The 26799-nt window shown below is 38.3% G+C and overlaps 1 protein-coding gene across 3 annotated transcripts in view; it reads left to right on the forward strand.

Annotated features, from left to right (window-relative positions):
• LOC149844509 (diacylglycerol kinase 5-like) overlaps nucleotides 1-26799 on the forward strand; it is a 79800-nt gene that overhangs the window by 9767 nt on the left and 43234 nt on the right. The window lies entirely within an intron of this gene.

The raw sequence follows: 26799 nt of genomic DNA on the forward strand, positions 1-26799 counted from the left end.
GGAAACCAAGGATGAGAAGGGTGACACAATTACCATTTCTATTAAGAATCCAGAGTATACAGCTTGGAGGAAGCGGGATCAGTCTTTGGTTGCTTATATTACGTCAACACTCTCTCAAGAAGTGTTGGTTACTCTTTCAGATGATTGCACTGCGGCAGATCTGTGGAGTAAGCTGTCTCAGACATACTCTCAGATATCAGAAGTCCGAGTTATGTACTTAAAACATGAATTTCAAAGTTTGAAGAAAGGCTCTATGACAGTCATGGAATACATAGGCCGCTTGAAGAGTATTACTGATCAATTGGTTGTTGTTGGAAGTGCTATTGCAGATAAAGATAAAGTTCAACAACTTCTCAATGGATTGGGTCCTGATTTTGACATGTTTACCACAGCTTTATCATGCCTCCCTCACTTGCCTACTTTTGACGACCTCCAAGCGAAACTTCTTCAGCATGAGATGATTATGAAGCAAAGGGCAGAAGGAAATGAATCAGCTCGTCCTCATTCAGTTTTGGCCATGGACACTTCTGTAGGTTTTGGACGAGGGAATGGAGGGTATCAAGGAGGCAGAGGCCGCAGATGTTTCGGGCAGGGAGGACGTGGTATCTTGCCTACACCTAATATTTCAGGGGCTTTTAATACAGGGAATCAGAGGAGAGTGCCCACTTGTTTCTTATGTAACAAAAGAGGACATGTGAAAGCTGATTGTTGGTTCAATCCACAGAATAGAGGAAAATAAACAAAATTGAGAATAAATCAGCTACTGCTCTGGACACAAAAGTGCCATCCACAGATGTGCAACAACTTTTGTTATCAGCATTGTCACAGATGACGATCAAGCAGAATGAACAAGGTGAATGGTATGTTGATTCAGGTGCCGCCACACATGTTACGGGTAATGCGGGTAAGTTATCTCACTTATTGCCTTATTTTGAAAAAGGTAGTATAGTTACGGGAGATGGAACTTATCACTCCATTAGTCATACTGGCAATGCACATATCTCTATGTCAAAATCCTCACTTCATTTGTCAAATGTCCTTTTTGCTCCTAATATTAAAAAGAACATTGTTTCTGTAGCTAAACTTGTTGACGATATGAATTCTTCCGTCAAATTTACTCCCTCTTCTGTTTATGTTAAGGATCTACGAACGAAGGAGACGTTCGCTAAGGGGGAGCAACAAGGAAACATGTACGTCTTCAAGGAGATTCCTTCAGTGTCTTCGCCCTCAGTCCCAGTCCTCCAGTTGAAGTCGTCCAAGCATTCTTCAGTGTCTTCACCTTCAGAGTCTTTGTTTTTTCCTTCATTGGAAGTTTTTAATTCATCTTATTGTAATAAGCCAGATATTTGGCATAGTCGTTTGGGACATTGTAGTCGAGGTTTCGTTGAAAATCTTGTATCTGATGGTCTCCTTCCAGAGTCTAGTTTAAGTTCATTTTTTGACAATAATAATAAATGGTCTTCATGCGAACTCTGCAAAAGCCATGTTCTTCCTTTTCATATTATAAATAAAAGAGCTTCAAAGCCATTTGAGATTATTTGTTCCGATGTTTGGGGACCCGCACCTATTCCTTCTCTTTCTAGCAGTCGTTACTATGTTGTCTTTATTGATTCCTATTCCCGTTATACTTGGATATATTTCTTAAAACTCAAGCATAAAGTTTTTCAAATATTTCGGAAATTCCATTCGATGGTCAAAACAAAGTTTGCTTGTGATATTGTGCATTTACAATGTGATGGTGGAGGAGAGTATTCGTCGAACGAGTTTATTGCCTTTCTTCGGAATAAAGGAATAAGTCGACAGGTTTTTTGCCCTCATACTCCTCAACAAAATGGGGTTGCGGAGAGGAAACACAGGCATATTGTCGAGAGCGCGATGAGCATGTTACATGATAGCAATGTGCCCGTTAGTCTCTGGACAGAAGTTTTTCACACATTTTTTCATATCATAAATCGTCTTCCTATGGCACTTTTGGATCGAAAATCTCCCTATTATACTTTATTTGGGCAACATCCTTCTTACGATGAGCTTCGTGTTTTTGGTTGTGTATGTTATGTACATATTGATTCATCTCTGCGAAATAAGTTTCAGGACAAGGCTGTCAAGTGCAGATTTGTTGGGTATGCAGATGAATACAAAGGTTATCGATGCTATGACCCTACTATAAAACGTATTAGGACCTCCAGAAATGTTGTTTTTGACGAACAAAATTTTCAGGTCAATGACTCTGCAGTGTTGCCACCTCGAGAATTAGAAGTATATGATCCATGGATGAGCGCAGATCTTTTTGCTAATACAAGAGAAAAATGTCAAACAAATTGTTCTTCCTTCGGCTTGAGTAGGGAGTTGAATGACTCACAAATGCATGTTGAATTATCTCCAGTTGAGCCAACCCCAGTAGAACGTTTCTCTGGACAGATATACACTAGACAGAGCAAAAATACAGAGCCGAGGAATGTGGAGGAAAGCATCGCCAATGATTCAGCTCAAAGGCCGTCACGCATTAAGCATCCTATTCAACGATGGGTGAATTATGAGACCTTTTCCCTTGATTTCCAGTTGTTTATGTCTCAGTTCACAAAACAGGATGAACCCACTTGTTTTAATCAAGCTCTTCAATCCCGCCATTGGACTGAAACTATGAATGAAGAAATGGAAGCTCTTCATGAATGCCAGACTTGGGAAATAGTCCCTCGACCAGAAGGAAAGAATGTAGTTGGCTCAAAATGGGTTTATAAAATAAAATATAAGCCTGAAGGAAGTATTGACAGATATAAGGCGCGACTTGTTGCTCGAGGATTCACACAACAATATGGTGAAGACTACGACGAAACTTTTAGTCCCGTAGTCAAAATGGGTACTATTCGTATTATCATATCCCTAGCAGTCGATCAAGGTTGGAGCCTTAGCCAGATGGATGTTAAAAATGCATTTTTGCATGGAACCTTAAAGGAAGAAGTGTATATAGAGCAACCACCTGGTTATGCCGGGAATGATCCTATTGCCTGGGTGTGCAAACTAAGGAAATCTCTGTATGGGTTGAAACAGGCGTCCCGTTCCTGGTTTGAAAGTTTCTCTATGCAGATTCAGAGTTATGGTTTTATAAGATACTCTCTGGATCACTCACTCTTTATTTACCAAAAGGCGGACATTGTTATACTTCTTCTTATATATGTTGATGACATTGTGATCACTGGGAGCTCAGATGGTCATGTGCAAAACGTGAAACAGTTTCTAATGAAAACTTTCAAGATGAAAGATTTAGGGGAGTTGCGGTACTTTCTTGGTGTGGAAGTTAACAGACAACAAGACACATTGACACTCATGCAACAAAAATACACTCTTGACCTTCTGGAAAGAGCAGGGATGACGAATTGCAAACCAGTCAGCACTCCTAGTGTATTACATCAAAGGCTGAGCTCTGAAGATGGTCATCTTTGTATCAACCCTACAACGTATAGAAGTCTCGTGGGGATGTTACAGTACTTGACCTTTACCAGACCTGATATAGTTTATGCTGTCAATCAGGTATCCCAGTTTATGCATGCTCCAACGGAGGGTCATATGGAAGCTGTGAAGCGCATTCTACGCTATTTAAAAGGAACTATAGGAGACAGACTTGTTTATCGCAAGAACGATAATCTGCATAGAGGACATGCACTCATCACTTATACAAACGCAGATTGGGCAGGGGATCCAGATGAGAGACGATCTGTCTCTGGATATTGTGTTTATATTGGGCACAATTTAGTGTCCTGGAGTAGCAGAAAACAAAAGGCAGTGGCACGATCCAGTACAGAGGCTGAATACAGATCGATGGCTGCAGGCACGGCAGAAGCCACATGGATTAGACACTTATTGAGTGATCTTGGGGAGACAATTATTCGATCATTTCTTTTCTGTGACAATCAAAGCGCAATAAACATTGCATGTAATCCTATCCAGCATAGCAGAACGAAGCACATTGAGATTGATCAACATTTCATACGGCAGAAAGTCGAGATGAAGGAGATAGAACTACGTCATGTTCGAACAGAAGATCAAGTGGCAGACATGTTTACCAAGGGATTAACAGGACATCAATTTTGGCTATTGAAGAGCAAGTTGTACATGCTCCAAAATCATGTACAACTTGAGGGAGGGTGTTAGAATACAGTCTGCATATGCGTATGGATATGGATCCAGATCCATACGCATATTATATGCAACACATGTTAAATAGGATCTCATTAATGGCATTCTTGTAAAATGTATATGTTTTTACTTTATAATGTTTAGGGTTTTGGAGGTCGAGTATTGAAGTGCCGCCCCAGCCATTTGTGAATTTCTCTCTCTCTCTCTTTCTCACTCTCTCTCTCTTCTTATCTCCTGTGATCAAATCTGTTAAAGACGACATCAAAAGATCTAAAATAAAACATAGCCAATTAACTACAAAATAAAAATATAGGCATACATACAAATATTCGACAAGTTTACACATATATAACAAACTTATGTCCTAGCAGTACGAATGTTGACAACCACGACATTTGTCTGCTCGACTAAATGTTGAGGAGTCATAACAGTACAACATTTGCCTGCTCAACTATGTTTCATTATGCTCTTCATTGTAACAAAATAGTTTTTTGGTTTAACGAAATAAGACTACCCAACCACCAGCCTATGAGAACTCCCTCCTCCTAGCACCAGCTATAACTTTCCCCCAAAAAACTCAGTAAAAAGCAAAAAATAGAGATTCTTTACCTTAACCCACTTCCTTGAGTGAAAAAAAAGGTGAAAATTTACTCTTACTTGAGAAAATCGCAAAATCCCTCTCCCTAACTCACAGATCGGCCCCCAAATTTCTCTCACGGCTCCTAGGGTACATGGGTTCCCCTCTAATGGCCTCTACACAAGTGAGGGTGTCAGCCCTCAAGAGGTCTTTATAACCCAAAATTGTAAAATTATGATTCAAATCCTTTTTAAGTGCGTTGAGCTCGTATCATACTGTATTATATGATATGATATGATACATACGATACAAATATGATACCCACTCGTTTCGAGATACAAGTGTGTATCGTATCATTTTCCTTCATAGTAACAATATGTATTGTACGATACTTACAACATCGGTATTTAAATACTGTGATTGTATATGTATATAATACGTATACTATATGTATATGTTACATATACTATATGTATATATTATATATATTTATTTCATTTATTTTTCTCCTTTGTTATTTTATTTTTCCTTTTTTTTTAATTTTGTGGTTGGTTTGACCAGCCTTTGACTAGCCATTAGGACTAGTCTAACGGCTATTCAAACTAGCCATTAGACGATTCTAATGGCTAGTTAGTGGCCTCTCTTTTGTATATATAGGGGATCTCCCCTTCTTGTAATGCATGCATATTTTGTGCATTTTGTGAGATCAATAAAGTAACTATTTTTTATTTTTGTGTGTTCTCGTCTTTAGTGGCTTGTGTTTACCCCCTTATTGGCTTTGTGTGTGCCCACTTTTTATTTCATTACATGGTATCAAAGGCTTGGGCTCTTGATTCTTGGGATATTGGTGATCAAAGTGTTTGTGTGAACATAAACTTGTGGTGATGGTGTGGCCGTGAGCTCATGGTGTTTGTCTGCCTTGTTCCTTCTCTTTCTCTCTCTCTCTCTCTATCTCTCTCTCTCTCTATATATATTTATATATTCCTTTACTCTCGTAATGAAGGACAAGGAATCTATTACTGTCATCCCTATCAAGCTTGATGACTCCAATTATGTGATGTGGACATCTATGGTGAAGCATCATATTTGGGGTAAAAGATTGTGGAGTTTGGTAGATGGGTCCGATAAAGAGCCTAAACTAATCCTCACAAAGTCCGTCAATTGAAAGAAGGTGATGTTGTAAGGGTACAAAAAGAATAAAGATATTAACAAATATGAATAAAAATGGAAAGGATTGGAGGATGGGTCATTCAAAAATTATGTCTTAGCTCATTAGTAGTATAGACATAAAGAAGTGTGCAAGCTTGAAAAATTTCTAATATGCTAATGATGCATGAAAGTACCTTTAAGATATGTATTCACTCAGATATTTCACATGTGTGTGATTTACAAGACAAAGTGAGGACTATCACTCAATGAGACATAAGCATTCGTGAGTACTATAATACTCTATCTGTCCTTTGGGATAAATTAGCATTGCTTGAGCCCAAATGGCATTATTCATTGGATGTTGAGCTCCGTTAAAAGCAAAACATTTTTACCAATTTAACTATACGCTTAGACCCAAGCTTGAGGCCACCAAATCCGCTCTCTTCATAGAAGGAGTACTCATTCTATTGTTAAAACATTAGAAAGATTGGCTATTGAGGAGAATAGGCTAAAGAAGAGTATTTCTAAGAATGAGGACTTGGTTTTGACTATGTCTAGGCCCGACTCTAACACTTGTACTTACAAACCATCACATTTTGAGAGATCTTTCAATGACCATGAGAATAAGAAGAGAGTTGTAACGCCCCAAAATTTCGACTTGTGATTTCGAAAACCTTATCGAAAAACCTTTCAAAGATTTAAAGTTTTAACTTTTAAAAATGACAGCGGAAGATATTTAGAAAGGAGCACAAGTCAACAATCCTGGGTACGTTAGTTGAAAATCATCATTCACATGTACAACAACTTAAAGGAATTGAAGAAATAAGGCAATAGATTAAAAATCTGCAGTTTATTACAAAATGAGCATTTTGTTCCAAAGTTCAATAAATCTAAAGAAAACTCCAAAAAGACCCAGAGCCAAGCCGCCAGCAGAAAGAAGATAAATCTTGATCCATGTTGCACCACGCCATCGGCCGCCAGTGAAGTCCTACTCCTCACCTGCCCATGAAATGGGTCAGTTTCATAACAAACCAGTAGGTGCACGAACAGATAAGTAGAATGAAAATAAACCAGGGCATTCATGAGATAAGCAATTATGATATTGAAGCTATCAATACAATTGTAATCTATTCTAACAAGTGTAATATGTGCAAAGAGTTGTTAGTTAAAGCATTTTCAGCAGTGCAAGTCTCAATCATCTACAACTATTCATGAAAATATTCTTTTAGTTCTGATATTAACTGGCATGTGGGTACGCACAGACGCGAAACATAGAAACATCCGAGACCGATCCGGGGGTTTATTATGTCAGGTGTTTTCATTAACCCGGATGGCTGACTGAGTCCGCTCCTAAGGGGACGGTCAGTGACCAAGAGAGTAAATCCCCAAAGGCATTCGTGGCCCATGGATGCATCCAACTTCTGCAGAAGTACCTGGGAGTTACCACCTAGGATAATTTATGGTAATCCCAATTCCCCTAACTCCGATGACTGGGGAAGCCGGGTCTTTTGCCCGTGGGGTGGTTGTTAACAACCTGTCCATCGAAGTTTTTGTACCATCCATCCTCTCTCTTGATGAACCGTGAAGGTCGAATGGGTACGACGGGGGTTTCTTAACCGCTGCCCCATCCTACATGCTCTGGTCTATTAGACCCACTCGAGCATCTTGCCTGTGAAGGCGAATGGTCACCATTTATGTGATCTCAGCATTGTGCTAATTGCACGCATCGAGGTTGCTACAACCTCATCCTCCAACCATCGTAACCCACATGGGACGTACTTGTCCAAAAGTATGGTTGTACCTCCCTAGAGGTACGACTACGATAAGAGGGCAACATATAATGTTTTATGATTCTTTTGGTTCATACATGACATGTATTGCTCTTTTGAGCAATTGGCCTGTGGAGGCCGATAATATCACATCAAAACAATAAAGTGTTAATTCCCACTTCAAGATACTCCATGACCTCACATAAAATTCATACCGTACATGCCTTAAGGTTCGGTTACAATAGCAATTTCAGTGGTTTTCTCTCCATAAATGAGTCTATTCATAAAGTCTACCTTAAGTATGCAGTTTCAACAGAATAAGCATGCAAAACAGACAATCACGAGTTAAGTAATCCTACAGGTAACAGGTAAGCCAATTAACTACTTGATTCTTTCTAAAATGAGTCTACCATTGAGCATGTGATTTCAAAAGAATAAAAAAGAGTAAACTCTGACCAGCAAATACTTCTTCAGATAAGCAGGTATGCAAAATAACTATTCTATATCAGAAGTCTTATTTTATTTTGTTCATACAAACTCTTCGTGCGACTTTCCCCTACCTCGGAATGTCGTCCAGCTGCGTGCGTCTACGAGTGTAGATGATACGAGGCTCAGGCCGCGGAGCCAAAGCGGGGTTCGATACGAAGTCTGCAAAAGTATAAGTATTCAGCGCTACTCTATTTATCATGCAGAGAAATAGAAAAACAGGCCTGTTGATCGAAAAAGAGAGAGGCAGCAGGGGTGTGCCCCTGCTGGCCGAAATCAGAAAAGCGACAAGGGGTGAGCCCTTGCCTGCAGACAACCGCAGGGTGACAGGGGCTGAGCCCCTGACAAAAAACAGCGAGGCGGCAGGGGGGCCCAGCCCCTGCCGACAGCAACGAGGCGACAGAGGGTTTGCCCCTGCCGACAGCAATGAGGCGGCAGGGGCTGAGCCCCTGCCGACCGCAACGAAACAGCAGGGGCTGAGCCCCTGCCGACAGCCACGAAGCGGCACGAGGGCCAGCCCCTGCCGACAACACGAGACGACAGGGGACCAGCCCCTGCCGACAGCATCGATGCGGCAGAGGAGGCAGCCCCTGCCGAAAACCATGAAGCGGCAGACGCTGAGCCCCTGCCGACAGCCAAGAGACAGCAGGGGCTGAGCCCCTGCCGACAGTCGAGAGGCGGCAAGGGGCCAACCCCTGCCGACAGAGAGGGAGAGAGCTCGGGACAAGGGGGGGGGTGACAGGGGGACAAGCCCCTGCGTGCTGAGAATCAAGGGGCAGCAGGGGGGTTATCCCCTACCCTCCCAGAAGCCAAGAGGTGGCAGGGGGGTGAGCCCCTGCTAGCCTAACAAAACAAAAGGGCGACAGGGGCATTGCCCCTGTCAGCCGAGACATGAAGGCGGCAGGGGCACTACCCCTGCGCGCCAAAACTCTAGAGGCAGCGGGGCGAGCCCCCGCCTGCCGAGAAACATGAGGCGGCAGGGGCATTGCCCCTGCCTACAGGTGATCGAGAGGTGGCAGGGGGACTGACCCCTGCCAGAAAGAGAGAGACCGGGGTGGGGGTGACAGGGAGGGCAACCGACCTCCCGTCGGTTTCCCTATCACCCACAGAGGTGAGGGAGTGTCGCAGGGGCCATTGGTCCTCTGCCGGCACTCCGGCGCACCCCCCAGAGGGATGAGGGGATGACAGGGGCCTCGCAGGCCACATGTCAGCCCTCCGATGAGTACAAAAGAGGCGGGAGGGCGCGGCAGGGGCCGTGCGCCGCCTGTCGGCCTCCCGGCGAGGTGACTGAGAGGGGGGGGAGGGGGGAGGAAGAGAAGAGGGAGGAGACGAGGGAAGGTACTAACCTGGGAGGCGGTGGCCGGCGTCGGCGGCGTGCGCAGCGAGGGAGGAGACTGGCGCGATGGGGGGCGAGGGCTGCGAGAGGGAGGTGTGACTCTCCTCGCCCTCCAACGTTTCTCTTAAAGGCACAGTGGGGGCAACGAATGGGGAAACCCTTGGTGGGTTTCCCTAATCCGCCCGCAAGCGAAGGGGAGGAGGTGCGGTGCTCGGGAATGCTCGGGAGTCGGGTTACTTAAAACCCTAATGAAAAGGGGGTCCGGGTCGGGTCGGGTCCGGACCCGACCCGGCCCGGGTCCAGAACAACAAAATTTTTTTTTGTGTGTGTGGTTTTTACAAGAGTTGTTTTTAGAGCCTAATGATGTTTCCACACTACAAGGAGTTCCAACAAACCACAATCAAGAAAGAGAAGCTTATGAAGAAAATGCAACTATGGATGAGAGATATAAAGAAGGCCATGTATATACCAAAAGAAATAAAGGGGCAACTTGTTTTGAAGTTGGGGAACAAAGGGAAATTGGTAATGAAGTCAGACAAGAGTCAGAAAACATGGAAAATACTATCACCCAATTTGATGAAGTAGTAAAACAACCAGGGCTTAGGAGATCAAACAGGGCCAGACATCCTATTGAAAGTTGGGTAAGTTATGAAAATTTTAGCACAGATTATCAGGCTTTCCTTATGGAGATAAAACAAACAAGAACCAGTTACTTATTCCCAAGCCATCTAGAATAAGAAATGGATTGAGACAATGAATGATGAAATGAAGACATTACATAAGTGTCAAACTGTGAAAATGTCTTCAAAGAGACAACATACACAAGAACACTAAGTTCTTAATGAAAAACACGTGCATAAAGGCACAATAAGAACACTTAAAGCAAATGTGCACAAAGGAACAACACATTCAAGAGATCACAAATGCACAAAGGCATAAAGAATATTTTTTTTATTGAAAAAGGAAGAGAGCTTTTGCTAAAAAGATTAAGAAATACAAAGGGGTTCACCCCTATTTATATTGCAAGAAGGAGACCTTGGAGGGGCTCCATATAGACCTTGGAGGGGTTCACCCCAAACAATTTCTATGGTTGTAGTTGTCATGGCTTGGTACTCAGCTTCCATAGAAGATAGGGACACCTTCTGTTGTTTCTTACATCTCCATGAAACTAAAGATTCTCCTAAAAATACAAAAATCAGTGGTAGAGTGACGGTTATTTGGGTCACCTCCCCAATCAGAATCAGTATAAACAATTAAATTTAACTCAGAAGACGAAGATAGAAATACTCCCTTATTTATGGACTCTTTCATATATCTGATAATCCGAAGAACACTCATATGAACTGATGTAGGGGCATGTTGAAATTGGCTTGCAACATGCACTGCATGAGAGATATCTGGTCTGGTGATGCTAAGATACATCAATGAACCAACGAGTTGTCTGTAAGGAGTAGGATTTTCTAGCAAAATCACATCATCAATCTTCATCTTTGTCCCTACAACTTCAGAAGTTTCACAAGTTTTGTCATGTGAAATACCTGACTTGTCAATGACCTCATAAGCAAGCTTAGTTTGGGACAAAAAATAACCCCTATGAGAATAGGCAACTTCAATGCTCAAAAAGTATGTTAGAAAACCTAAGTCCAACATTTCAAAAATTTTCGTTACAGTAGACTTGTTACTCTTGATTCCTATTGCATCATCACCTGATAATCAACATATAATAACAAAATTACAATACCTGCATAAGAGTTCTTGACAAATAAAGCAATATTAGTGTAACATGAGACAAAACCATTTTCTACCATTATACTGGTAAATCAATCATAACAAGCCTTGGGAGCTTGTTTCAAACCATAAAAGGTTTTTTGTAGGCGAAGAACTTTACCTTTAAGCACATTCATACCCAGAGGAAGATCCATATAAACTTCTTCATGTAGCTCTCCATTTAAGAAAGCATTCTTAACATCCATTTGATATATGTTCCATTTTTTAATAGATGCAATTGTAATTAGGCATCTAATAGTAACCATTCGTGCAACCGGAGCAAAAGTTTCATCGTAATCAATACCATATTTTTTACTATACCCTTGGCGACAAGACGAGCTTTATATCTCTCAAGAGACCTGTCACTCTTCGTTTTTACTTTGAAAACCCACCTACATCCTATTGTTTTCTTTCCTTTACGCAAATCTTAGAATTCTTAAGTTTTAGCTTTCCTAAGAGCTCTAAGTTCATTATCATTGTATCCCTCCACTCTAATATTTTTTTGGCTTCTTCAAAACTTTTAGGTTCTATACATTAATGAATGGAACTAAGACATGCTCTATGTTTAGGTGAGAAGGATTCATAGGAAATAAATCTAGAAGGGTTTCTTCTAGTTCTCTCGGTTCTACGAGGATTATTTGTTAAAGAAGATTCACTATATTTTTCAATTACACTTTTAAAATTGTTTCTATCTCTATGTGTATAGGTGATAGGGTCATTAGAAGCTCTTTCTATAGGATGATCAATAGGTTGATAATGGGAGTTGTTATTTTCATTATTTCTAGAATCATCATATTCGAGTTCATTATCGCTAGAAATATCATCATCTCTAGATAGTAACTCAAACAAGAAAGAGTAATCCATCTTCTCTTTTGTCATCCTTCTTCCCTTACTCCTTGATTTTGATTTTAATTAAAATGAGGAGGCTTATATGCTTTTAAATTGCTTTCGGGCCTAGAGACAACATAAGCACCTTCGTTTTTATCTTTACTTGAAGGCATGACAAGAACACTTGGGTTTTATTTACTCATTCTCAAACAAGTCTCTTCTCCACTTAATTTGGTAAGAATATCTTCAAGAGGAGAAGTAAAAGAGGATAGGAGAGAAGATCTTATTTGTTTGAATTCGGGTCTAAGCCCATTCAAAAAATTAAAGAGCCAATCTTCTTTAAATTGTTGGTGGTGAAGCTCAATGGCTTCTCCACTCCACTTTGGTTCAAGCATAGCAAGCTTATCTCAAATAGAAGACAATTCGGCGAAATATTCTCTAATGGTCATTTTGCCTTGTTGAAGAGTCAAAGCTCTCTTTTGGAGATAATACTTATGACACAAATCTCTTGAAGTATACATCCTCTCAAGATATTCCTACACTTGAGATGCTCTTTTAAATTTAAATTTTTTTGCATTGATTCTAGTCTCAACCAAAGAAAAAATCTATGATAGGATTTTGTAGTTTTTCATCTCCCATTCTTCATGCTTTTTGCTATATTCTTCAAGTGTTTTGGCTCTTTCTTCTCCATTAAGAACTTTTATTTTCCCATTTTCAACCATCGTAATTTTTTGCTCCGGTTCTGGTATTGAACATTGCATGTACCCCCAAAGTCCCTTACCTTTGATGTGAGCTTTCATATTACCGGCCCAAACATGATAGTTTAACCCATTAAGTTTGAGACCAAGAGAAAAGTGAGAATCTTTTTCCGCCATATGAGAAGCTTATATGAGAGATTTCAAGAGTAGAAGCATGTGATCATCGCAAAATTTTTTCCTCTCGTAATATTCTCTCTCTTCCTTCTCTTTTCTTTTCCAACCTCTTATTTTCCTCCTTTTTGAACGGAGAAAGATAAAAGACGGAAAGAAAGAGAGAAGAGAAAAGAAAGAAGAGAAGAGAAGATGAACTCTTTTGCGGGTCTCACTTGACCTTAATTTTGAAGAATTTTGAAATAACTCGCCTCCGTTTTTTAAATATTTGCGGGAAAACTGGGAGACGGGATCCGCTCGTCGGTACGAGGTTCGAGCGTTCCTGACGCCTTTACTAGGGGTAATCGAACCAAGGGTCGAATTAATGCCTTTTGTTTTGCAAAGAATTTATCTAAGTATTTATCCTAAGTCTAAATGCACAATGAATCATGCTTGTGCAAATGCCAAGATGTATGCTCTTTTTGAAAATGTTTTGAAGAATTCCCAAGTGTTTCTGAGATGAATCTGATAAAGTGAAGAAATGATTTAGAACTTAAGATTAAAGTTATAAGTTTTTAGAATAATCAAAAGTTTGGGAATAAATCTGGAATTTGGAAATTGATTTTGAAGTTTTGAGATAAAAAGAGAAGGAGATTTTCAAAGTCACAAATGGACTTTGAATTTAGAAGTTTGAACCTGGATGAATATTTGGAGTGGAATTGAAATCCAATTTTGAAGTCTTGAATTTAGAAGGACATGTGGGAAATCTAAAGGAATTGAGAAATGGGATTTGTAAAAGTTGGAATTTCGAGATGAAATCTGAATCCAAGTTCTGGATTTTGAATAGAGTTTTTAGTTGATTTTTGGATTTGGGATCCGAAATAGGAACTTGATTTGAAATCTGGAGTGAAGAGGAATTGATTTTAAGAATTGGAATTACAGTGAATTTGGATCTGGAATTTTGAATGGAATTCGATTCAAGATTTGGAATCCAAGATGGTATTTGGATCTGAAATCTGAGATCCGAGATAGGGTTGGACTCTGGGTCCTAAGATGGAATTGGATCTGAAGTCTGAGATCCAAAGTAGAATTGGATTCTGGATCCTAGAATGGATTTGGGTCTAAAGTCTGAGATCCAATGTAGAATTGGGTTCTGGATCTTAAGAATTGGAATTTGGATCTGAATCTGAGACCCAAAGTAGGGTTGGATTTTGGATCCTAAGAATTGGAATTTGGATCCGAATCTGAGATCCAATGGTAGAATGAGGATCTTGATCCTAAAAGAGATTTGGATCTATGATTTGGAGATCCAAAGTGGAATAAGGATTTAAATGGAATTTGGATCCGTGATGGGAGATCCAAAGTGGAATAAGGATTTGGATCCTAAATGGAATTTGGATCCGTGATGGGAGATCCAAAGTGGAATAAGGATTTGGATCCTAAATGGAATTTGGATCTGTGATGGGAGATCCAAAATGGAATGGAGTTTATACTTGGAAATCTGGATCCAAGTTGAGACTAGGATTTGACTTTGGATTTGGGTAATGAAAAGTCCAAATAGGACTTTTAAAGATGGATCTGGGTTTTTTAGAAACCCAAAATTTAAGTTTTGAGATTCAAATCCAAACCTTGATTGAAGATAAAGGAGGTGAACTTGATTTTAAAATCAGAAGATAACTTCAAAGTTAAATTGAACTTTGAAATTGAATTTTGGATTGAGTTGGAAATTTGAAGTTTGAATATAAAATGATTTTGGAATTTCAAAGTCAAATTGGACTTTGAAATTGAATTTTGAATCTTTGAAATGAGATAGAATTGGATTTGAATAAGATTTGATTTAGGAAGAAGAATCACTTGGAATTTTTTTTTAAAAGAAGTTTTGAAAATATGATGCAATTCTATCCCATATGATGAATGAATTTGAAAAAAAAGTTTAAAATTTGGAATTTGAAAAGCTATTTCATTCTTTAAATGAATTAAAAATAAGATTGAAAATATAATACATCCTTGACTATGGTCATTGAATGTATTATATGATAATCTGTATTTAAATTCAAAAGAAGAATAAAATACATTTTTAGTGCTTTTATAGAATTTAAAATGAAATTAACCCTCAATATACCCTGACTATGGCCATTGGTATATATATTGAATTAATTCTAAGTTAAACTCTGATAAAAGGTGAGATATTTGAAGAATATGATGATTTTTGAAAAGGATCCAGTGTGGATCCAGTGTTATTTCATAAAAGATAAAAATACTAAGTCTTGTTTACACCCCGACTATGGCCGTTGATGTGAATCATCAACTTAGAATTAATTTACCTCTTATGAAATAGTGCACGTGTCATTCGTGTTTCACCATTGTGAGAATTTGAGAGAAAAAGAAAAAAAATGCATGAGAACAAGCAATTTATGATGTTTACAATGCTCATCCATTTTACCTAAAGCCGAAAATGTAAATTTTTATTAAGGCCTAACTATTACATCTCATAAAATCAAATTTACAACTTCAGATAACTTTATACACATATTTCCTGCAAAACAAGAGTTAGCCTAAACAAGAGATAATATATCACAAGAGATGTCACAATGGGAATTTAAGACAACATGATATACATATTTAGCCAACATACATATACATGTTATTTAGGTGATATTATGCATACACAGCAGGTGGTTTTGTAAAGAAAATGCAAGTGGCTATGATATATTGCATGATATGGGCTATTTATATCTAAGTGGGGGTTATGAATGCTTCGAATGCATAAATGGTTAGGTGAAGTACTTATACAAATGCCACTATTAGAATAGGGATATGTTGTATGGAGGATGAAGTGAGTGTGGTGACAACATACTGAATATGATAAAATTTGGCAGATGGACTAGGGGAAGTGTAAGGGAAAACACTATGCATGCCGCAATTTTGCAGCTAATGGCAACAGTGGGGAGTGATGCTGCTGTAAATGTATACAGAGATGGTGTGAAAGTATAGCAGGGGCTATACAAATGTTGTTGTAGCAGTGGAAGTAGGTCTGAAAAGATGAACCACAGCAATGCCTTGGTGTTGTTGTAGGCATGTTTAGAGGGTACGACAGTACCCGACACGGCTACAGATACAAAAGAGAGTATCACAGTAGTGCATAGGCACTGATGTGAGTCTATGAAACATTATAGCAGTGCCACGCACTGCTGTGGGTGAGGATGACTGCGGAGTGTGACAAATGGGAATGGACCTGGAGGGTAGGAAACAGCTAATGAGGCAATGGCAAGGCTGTGTTGTGCAGCAAAATGCAGGATTTGCTGCTGTAGTAGCAGCAAATAGGCGAAATGCAGCAAAAAGATGCTAACTGAATCCCAATGGCTGAAATTCCCAAAAAAAAAATGGATTTATATACAGGCCCCAATTGCTATTGTTCAAGTCAACCATTAAGCGTCCGGAAAATTCAATCTCCTGTACAACCATATAATAAAGGGAGGTATGGAGAGGCTTATGCTGCTACTGTAAGCAATGCTAAATTTGCTGAAAAGAAGCAATAAGGATGTAATTGCTGGAGCTAAAAAGGTGGTTGAAGTGGATTAGATGTAGGTACTTGGAGGTGAATGTGTTGGTGAATGGTTCCTATCAGTAGAATCTAATTTCCAAGGAATGTTATGAAGGCGTCATTCATGAGTTAATAGCAGTGGACACTTGCTATAGAAGTAGTGCAGGAAATGAATGGTAATGCCAACGTGGCACATAAGGGAAGGTGCAGCAAGTTGATGAGGGAAAGGTCAAGGCATGGAGTATGGTGCAGGTAGGTAATGCCGGTATAAGGAGATAGGGAAATCTGTGTAACAGGGTTATAGATGGATGAGGGTGCTACGGTAGATGTTAAATGAGCGTGAGATGTGGAAAACACAGTGGAGGGTGAATGATATGAAAGTCACCAGTGTAATGACTAATGCAGCGAGAAACGAAGGTGGGTCTTCTACAATACTTACTCTGGATGGAGGCATTGGCACCAAGATTTAATCAAAGCATTTCCCAAATCCACCAGATAATTTCAACTATATGGCGAAGATTTCTATGAACACAAAGATCAAAGGAATGCTACCATTACGAATGAATGGGAGGCACCAGCTTTCTTTTGCAGATGAATCATCACTTTATAACAAGAATATCCTGTATATGTTATTGAAGAAAATTTCACACTACCCTTTGCATTAACTGTGAGTTTGTGACACGGGTATATAAAACTAGTGTGTACAAGTGGAGATATGCAAAACTAATACAGGGTACTAATGACAGGGTATGGGTGCTATGCTTAAACCAATTATTTGTGGTTAGATTATCACCAACGAGATATAGGCAAATGAAATGAACTAATATGATATGGCATGTATACAGATACAGTAAAATGCAAAGGGATCATGTGCAGGAAAAAAAAAAACTGTATGTAAGATTGAACTGATTCCCAAGCACTCCTGGAGCTGCTATTATAACATTTAGTCAAAAGGAAAAGAAGAAGGAAAAAAAAAATTTGAGAGTGGAAAACTAAATAAAATAGAATGTCAACGAAATGTTATAGGGACAGAAAAGGCAAGGGATAAATAAAAGAATAAAAAAAATAAATAAATAAATAAAAGAAAAATGATGACACAACTGGTTATAAACAATCTAAAATCCTATGCCCATTAGGAACTGATACTAATACACCAATCGAGATCGACCGACGATCGGGATTGAAACAGGAATCAAAAGAAAAGACCTAAAGGATAAATACACAATTATTAGGGGGAAGCAGAGCATTTATGCTAAACCGAAAAAAAAATGTACAGGAGACTTGTCACTGTAGAAATGCACGATGAAGGGAATTAACAATCAATTCTGAATCAGTTTTATAATGGATGGCCTCATTGCTTCTGGGTTGATAGTTGAAAGGGGAGAGTATCGTGAATTTGATTGCTCAAAATACACGGACAGGAGAGATGCCATCGAATGTAGAAAAAAAAAAACTAAGGGAAATGTAGAAGGCAAAAACTCGGCCAATGAGATGATATGGTTCATGACCCCATTGATCTCAACGGTATTTGATGATTCTTTAAAACAAGAACATCCAAAACGATGAAACCAGAAACATATATATATGTGGAATACTGGAGATTGCGTATCCAGAAAATAATAAGAAAAAAAATGCTTGATGAAACTACGATCTAGATACACTAATCTATGTACTCTGAACAGTAAACGTGATGATCTGAATAGATTTCACTATATTATGCAGGGTCTGAAAAACACATAACTTGTAATTGCAAATACAGGAGATGAACTGAAATCTGAAATCACTTATTAAGAATAAGATAAATGGGAGAAATGAATGGCATTAGTAAGTATAATAAACTAATGATATAAGCAGATGATGGGAGCATCGATTCAGTTCATACATATATAAAAAAAAGGATTCAACATTACAAAATGAAGAAGAATTGTTGGAATATAAGTAATCCATTGATTTTGCAATATGTAAGCCGATAATGCTACATGCGTATCGACATTACACAGATGCTTGCCTCCGAAAGAAGAAATAAAAAGAAAAAAAAAAGAGAAGTGAAAAATCAGACACTACAGAATTCGTGGCAGAGAACTTAGAGATAAGAGAAGAAAAGGAATAAAGGGGAAGAGCAGAAGTACTTACCTCGGTAGAGCTTCTGTCGTAGGATCTACCTTATTCAGGTGATAGAAAGAAACTAGAAAAGTATAGAGAAGAAGGGAGGGCGATCTCCAGCCCGTGCGCCACCACCGGTCTGTTGCTCCACCAAAGAAGAGAGAAAGGGGAAGGAGAAGAAGAAGAAAAGGGAAAGAGAGGGAAAGAAGAAGAAAAGAGGGGTAAGCTATCGATGCCAGGCAAAAGGGTGATGATGGGGCCAGAGGCGATGAAGTTGCTCTAGCAGAAAGATCAATGGATATTTGATGAGAAGAGGTGTTGATCGAAAACCGGATGCGTGAAAGTAGATGGATTGCAATGGATTTTGCAGAGAAAGCTTAATGACGAAGATGCTGATAATGGATGCCTAAAGACAGGAGCTCGCCTCTTCTTAAAGGGGGAATGGAAAATTCGAGAATGGAGGTCGTTTCGGATCGAAGGTTGAGGAGAGAGGAGGCTGTTGGAAGATCAACGGTGGAGAGGAGAAGGAAGAAGGCGCGGGAGGATTCCGTTGTAGAATTTCTCATTTTCCAATAAGAGGACTCCTTTTAAGAATTTTTTGCAAAAATGGTTGGGAAATGAGTTTTTTAGCAAAACAACTTTAAAAAGCTTGAAATCGTTCGTTTTTCCTCGTAGTTTTTCTAAAATCTTGTTCTTTTTGGTTTTTATGTTATTTTTCTTTTTTTTTTTGTATTTTTAGAATAAAATCCTAAAGTTTTACGAGAAATTAAAGATTTAAAACTAACTTTTTTTGTGTTTTTGCGAAAATATTTACAAAAAGGAATTTTTCTGAGAATTTAAAAACTATTTTGAGAAAATTTCTTCAGAAATGGGTTTTGTTCCGGATTTGGAGGAAATATGGATTTAAAGTGCTGGATTCGGATCCGGAGTTGAATTTGAATATATCAATGTGGAATTTTAATTCAGAAAATCTGAAGAATGACTGAAATTTAGCTTTGAAATCGCCTTGATTTTCTTAGAAGATGGAGTCAGGGACAAAAGGGTCATTTTATAAATATTTGAAAATTTTGGGGTGTTCACAGATGCCCTTCTTTGCTACTAAGCCGGTTGAAAGCCGAGCTTAGTGGCAAAGACAACACTCCAAATTTTGAAAATGCCCCAGTCAGCAGATCTGAACTAGGTGTGGAAGAATTATTTTGGAAATATGGCTTCTCAGGCTTTGAAACCTTATCCTGAATGGTTTTGGGGAGACGAAATCCTCGAAGATGATATGATTGAGTAGAAAAATGAGGAAATCGTGATGGGACTTTAGATGGAAATTCTGAAATGGTGGGAAATGAAAATTTTGATCAGGTCTCATGGGTGAGACAAGATACTCTTTTTGGAATGATCCAGGTTTAGCCCTTATTCTGGATGGGACGAATATATATCAAAAATGAATTGAATGAGGAAAAGGCTACATGAGAACCTTAATGGGACATTTTGAGAAATGTCTCGTGAATTGAAGCTCGAGTGGAATCCTATCCTGGATGGATATACAAAGCATGGGTTCCTTGATGGGAAGAACCATGATGGGACTGGAAGAAAACATCTCGTCAAAACGAGGAATCTCATGGGAATGTGACTCAGGTTTAACCCAAACCTGCAAGGAAGATACCTCGCGAAGCGAGGTTCCAAGTTAATTCTTAATATGGATAGGAAATCTACCATATGGGTTTCTCAGAAATAGAGAAAGCACGATGGGACCTTCGGAATTTAGACGAACAAATCCGAGAGGGGTTTTTGCGAAAGAAGGAAATATAGAGTCCCTAAAGCTTTGAAAAGGGGAAGAAATTGGGCGTCTCATTGCTGAGACTGAAATAGCTTTTGAAATTAAATGATCTTTCGCAAATGGTTCAGGTTTTGACCCTTATCCTGAGTGGGGGAAATCTACCATACAGGTTTCTCAAAAATGGAGAAAACCATAATGGGACCTTTAGAATTTGGACGAACAAATCCGAGAGGGGTTTTTGCGAAAGGAGGAAATATAGGGTCCCTAAAGCTTTGAAAAGGGGAAGAAATTGGGCGTCTCATTGCTGAGACTGAAATAGCTTTTGAAATTAAATGATCTTTCGCAAATGGTTCAGGTTTAACCCTTATCCTGAGTGGGAGAAATCTACCATACAGGTTTCTCAAAAATGAAGAAAACCATAATGGGACCTTCGGAATTTGGACGAACAAATCCGAGAGGGGTTTTTGCGAAAGGAGGAAATATAGAGTCCCTAAAGCTTTGAAAAGGGGAATAAATTGGGCGTTTCATTGCTGAGACTGAAATAGCTTTTGAAATCAAATGATCTTTCGCAAATGGCTCAGGTTTGACCCTTATCCTGAGTGGGTCATCCATACGGAATTCTTTAATGAGAAAACCGTGATGGGACAGGAAGAGATGCCATCGAATGTAGAAAAAAAAAAACTAAGGGAAATGTAGAAGGCAAAACTCGGCCAATGAGATGATATGGTTCATGACCCCATTGATCTCAACGGTATTTGATGATTCTTTAAAACAAGAACATCCAAAACGATGAAACCAGAAACATATATATATGTGGAATACTGGAGATTGCGTATCCAGAAAATAATAAGAAAAAAAATGCTTGATGAAACTACGATCTAGATACACTAATCTATGTACTCTGAACAGTAAACGTGATGATCTGAATAGATTTCACTATATTATGCAGGGTCTGAAAAACACATAACTTGTAATTGCAAATACAGGAGATGAACTGAAATCTGAAATCACTTATTAAGAATAAGATAAATGGGAGAAATGAATGGCATTAGTAAGTATAATAAACTAATGATATAAGCAGATGATGGGAGCATCGATTCAGTTCATACATATATAAAAAAAAGGATTCAACATTACAAAATGAAGAAGAATTGTTGGAATATAAGTAATCCATTGATTTTGCAATATGTAAGCCGATAATGCTACATGCGTATCGACATTACACGGATGCTTGCCTCCGAAAGAAGAAATAAAAAAAAAAAAGAGAAGTGAAAAATCAGACACTACAGAATTCGTGGCAGAGAACTTAGAGATAAGAGAAGAAAAGGAATAAAGGGGAAGAGCAGAAGTACTTACCTCGGTAGAGCTTCTGTCGTAGGATCTACCTTATTCAGGTGATAGAAAGAAACTAGAAAAGTATAGAGAAGAAGGGAGGGCGATCTCCAGCCCGTGCGCCACCACCGGTCTGTTGCTCCACCAAAGAAGAGAGAAAGGGGAAGGAGAAGAAGAAGAAAAGGGAAAGAGAGGGAAAGAAGAAGAAAAGAGGGGTAAGCTATCGATGCCAGGCAAAAGGGTGATGATGGGGCCAGAGGCGATGAAGTTGCTCTAGCAGAAAGATCAATGGATATTTGATGAGAAGAGGTGTTGATCGAAAACCGGATGCGTGAAAGTAGATGGATTGCAATGGATTTTGCAGAGAAAGCTTAATGACGAAGATGCTGATAATGGATGCCTAAAGACAGGAGCTCGCCTCTTCTTAAAGGGGGAATGGAAAATTCGAGAATGGAGGTCGTTTCGGATCGAAGGTTGAGGAGAGAGGAGGCTGTTGGAAGATCAACGGTGGAGAGGAGAAGGAAGAAGGCGCGGGAGGATTCCGTTGTAGAATTTCTCATTTTCCAATAAGAGGACTCCTTTTAAGAAATTTTTGCAAAAATGGTTGGGAAATGAGTTTTTTAGCAAAACAACTTTAAAAAGCCTGAAATCGTTCGTTTTTCCTCGTAGTTTTTCTAAAATCTTGTTCTTTTTGGTTTTTATGTTATTTTTCTTTTTTTTTGTATTTTTAGAATAAAATCCTAAAGTTTTACGAGAAATTAAAGATTTAAAACTAACTTTTTTTGTGTTTTTGCAAAAATATTTACAAAAAGGAATTTTTCTGAGAATTTAAAAACTATTTTGAGAAAATTTCTTCAGAAATGGGTTTTGATCCGGATTTGGAGGAAATATGGATTTAAAGTGCTGGATTCGGATCCGGAGTTGAATTTGAATATATCAATGTGGAATTTTAATTCAGAAAATCTGAAGAATAACTGAAATTTAGCTTTGAAATCACCTTGATTTTCTCAGAAGATGGAGTCAGGAACAAAAGGGTCATTTTGTAAATATTTGAAAAATTTGGGGTGTTCACAAAGCACTTACCACAACTAGTCTTTAATGCTTACTTGATGTGGTGTGCTTCACTAGGAATGAGTTGTAGAAGCTCTCCATGCTAAAATGCAAGAGTGAAGAACGGGCACGATTTTCGAGGTGGCCACTGAGATGAGGCAAATCACAAACTAATCTTTTAGCGAACTTGCTCTGATACCATGTGAAAATGTCTTCAAAGAGACAACATACACAAGAATACTAAGTTCTTAATGAAAAACACGTGCACAAAGGCACAATAAGAACACTTAGAACAAATGTGCACAAAGGCACAACACATTCAAGAGATCACAAATGCACAAAGGCATAAGAAATATAGATCTTTATTGAAAAAGGAAGAGAGCTTTTGCTAAAAAGCTTAAGAAATACAAAGGGGTTCACCCCTATTTATATTTCAAGGAGACCTTGGAGAGGCTCCATATAGACGTTGGAGCCCCTCCAATGGTCACAATTGTAACCGTTGGAGGGGCCCAACGTCTATATGGTGGTTCCCTCAATGGTTTAAAAAGGAAATAAAAAAATAAAAAAGAAAAAAACGAAAAAAATACAAAAACAAAATTACATACATATTCCAAGGGGAATATGCGCAAAATGAGAAATAATAGATTTACCCTTAGGGTATTACAAGAAATATATATATATATATAGATATAGATATAGATATATATTGTATGTATATGTATCTCTCTATATATATGTATAGATATATACATAGGATACATTTTAACACAAACATGAGAAGTAGTTAAAAGACATTCATATAAGAATATGGGTTTATAAGATTAAGTATAAACCATATGGGACTATTGAAAGGTATAAGGCCTGACTTGTTGCAAAGGGATTTACTCAAGAGTATGACATGGGCTATGAGAAGACGTCCAACCCTATGGTGAAAATGAGAACAATACATATCATCTTGTCCCTAGCAGTGGATCATGATTGGACACTAAATCAATATAATGTTAAGAATGCATTCTTACATGGATACTTGAAAGAAGAAGTTTACATGAAACAACCACAAGGATACTGTGAAAATGATCCAACTGAATATGTGTGCAAGCTTAAGAGGGAAATATATGGGCTAAAACAAGCCTCTCGTTCATGGTTCGAGAGTTTTTCTATGAAAATACAAAGACATGGCTTCTACAAATCTTCACTTGATCATTTGTTGTTCACTCACAAAAGTTAAGGATATATGACTTTTGCTTATATGCATGGATTACATCATTATTACAGGAAGTTCGGATAAACATATTCAGGAAATAAAAGAAGTTATGAATAAACATTTTAAGTTGAAGGATCTTGTCCAGTTGAAATTCTTCTTGGAAGTTGAGGTTGATAAAAGGAAAGATGGTTTGGCCTTGACTCAATATAAATACACCATAGATCTCTTACACAAAATAGGTATGTCTGATTGTAAGCCTTTATTAACACTTGTTCTACTCCTAGTTGTCAAAGGCGGGTGCCTAGGCGCAGCTCCACTGCCTGGGCAACCAGGTTTGGGCGGTGGGGCCCTATATTGCGGCCTAGGTCACTTAGGCACCGCCTGGGCTTTTTTTAGAGCCTTGTTTTTTTTTTGAAGAGTTTTTTTTTAATATATCATTTGTTTTCTTCTTCGAAGAGGAGGAGAAGAAGAAGAAGAAGACATGTTATTTGTCTATTGCTTGTATTATGTCTATTTTCGATAAGAAGAAGACATTATTTGTCTATTGCTTGTATTATGTTTATTGTTGGGAAGAAGAAGAAGAAGAAGAATACATTATTTGTCTATTGCTTATGTAATGTCTATTGTTGTTATTTTTTTTGTATATATGATTTTATTTTTTATGTATTGTTCATTCACATTGTTAGTTATATGGTTTGTTTATTCAATTGTTAATTTATTCCTAATTTGTTTGATCCGGTTAAGATTATGTAATATAATTGCTTTACAGTGTTCAACGGCATATTATTTGTCTATTACTTATTATTGATTGATTTTATGTTGTATACATGTTTCTTATTATGTTTTTTTTTTTAAATTTTTTATTTGGGGTACTACCTAGGCTCCGCCTAAGCCTTTTTAGGGGCTCACCACGTAGGCTTTGCCTAGCGCCTATGACAACTAAGGTTTTAGTACATCAGTAGTTAAGTGTTAATGATAGAGAGTTATATAATGACCCTACTGAGTATCGGAGTATTGTGGGAATGTTACAATATCTCACTTTCACCAGGCCAGATTTTGTGTGTGCACTAAATCAAGTATCTCAATTCATGCATCAACCAAGAACTATTCATATGAAAGTAGTGAAGAGGTTTCTAAGGTATTTGAAAGGCCCCCTAGGTGACGGATTGTTTTATAAGAGAAGAGATAAAAAAAAAATCTTCTTATAGTCATGCTCTACTCAGATGTTGACTGGGCATGAGGTCTAGATGAAACGAGATCAGTTTCAGGTTATTGTATATTTGTTGGGGGTAATTTAATTTCTTGGTCAAGACGTAAACAAAGAGGTGTAGCTCGGTCCAGTACTGAAACCGAATATCGAGCTATTGCAACAACAACTTCAGAGTTGACATGGATAAGAAGATTATTACATGAACTAGATGAAACAGTCCCTAGATCCATTTTATTATATAACAATCAGAGTGCCATCAATATCTCCTTGAATCTTGTTCATCATGGAAAGACCAAGCACATAGAGACGGATCAACACTTCATCAGAAGCAAAAGTGAAGATGGGGAACTTGAAGCAAGATTCATTGGCTCAGAAAATCAAATAGCGGATCTCTTCAAAAAGCTTGACAATGCAAACGTTTTTGTACTTGAAGTCCAAGTTGTCCATGGCGATTACCATGTACAACTTGAGGGAGGCTATCAAGAGATAATGTCAACTAGATCTGGATATTGGATCCAGACCCAGATCCAGATCCAATATTCAGAACCAGCATACAGGAATATGCTTGTTCATGCATGCCTTCTATTTGTGTAGGTTTCCAATTTATATAAGGTTTCCTATTTGTGTAGGTTCCCTACTTGTACACGGTTTCCTTTTGCGTATGTTTCTATTATCTAGAGAGTTATTATATTTTGGAAGGACTTTATTTCATATTCTATAAATAACGGAGCATATCACACAATTTCTCTATTGGGAATCATAGGAGCCCTTCTTCTTCGTAGCTGTTCTGGACACATAGGTACCAGATTTATTACTTGACAAATGACTGAGAGCCACTATGGGTTGAAACTAGTGGCCCACGTTTCATAAACTTTGAGTATTATGTTATAGAGTCACTAGTTTTTGTCATGGCATCTCAGGTAAGAAATCTCTCAGGTGACTATTCCCCAACTTGTCATGACAAAAACAGGTCATACAGTATCCTGTTTTAGCACTCTTTGCCTGGATAAACCTTCTCCCTGTTGTATCCATCACAGATTATTATTAATTTTGAAAGAATACAACACAGAAAATATGCTACCTAGAATTTTTGTATTTACTTTGTGTAATGTTTTTCAGGCATATGAAGCACTCACTCGGTTGGTGGTTACCAAAATACTTTAGCTAGTTAGTTGGAATAAAATATCTGTTGCTCATATGTGTTTTCTTTGTAAGCCATGCTTACATTATAACTTCATAACTTGGTTATGTCAGTTTGACGACGAATTTAACTGCAGAATCTCTTTGTGGCTAGGTATTTTTTCCATTATGATGTTCTTGCAAAAATGACTTTGACCAAATGGGATTTCCATGAGACCTTTAGAAGGTCTACAAGCATGTCATGAATACTCCATTCTATATCATCTATGTTGCACAACATGCCTTATTGCAGTGATATTAAAACTACAGTATTGGTGGAATACCGAGGTTAACCCTTTGAAGTTTTAACATTTGTGTACAATGATGTCTCATGCTTGTATTAGTATTTTTTTTTTCTTTTTTCTTTTTTAAGTCAATGAACCAATCAGGGACGTAGTCCATTGTGGCATTTGAACTCAATACCTCTTCGATTAAAGATAGTGCCACTCTACAAGTCAGGCAATGATATTGAACTAGTTTTGAACTTTTGATAATACTTGCATAAACTATGG

Source organism: Nuphar pumila, chromosome 2 (assembly GCF_984573655.1).
Source record: "Nuphar pumila chromosome 2, dmNupPumi1.hap1.1, whole genome shotgun sequence".
NCBI lineage: Eukaryota > Viridiplantae > Streptophyta > Magnoliopsida > Nymphaeales > Nymphaeaceae > Nuphar > Nuphar pumila.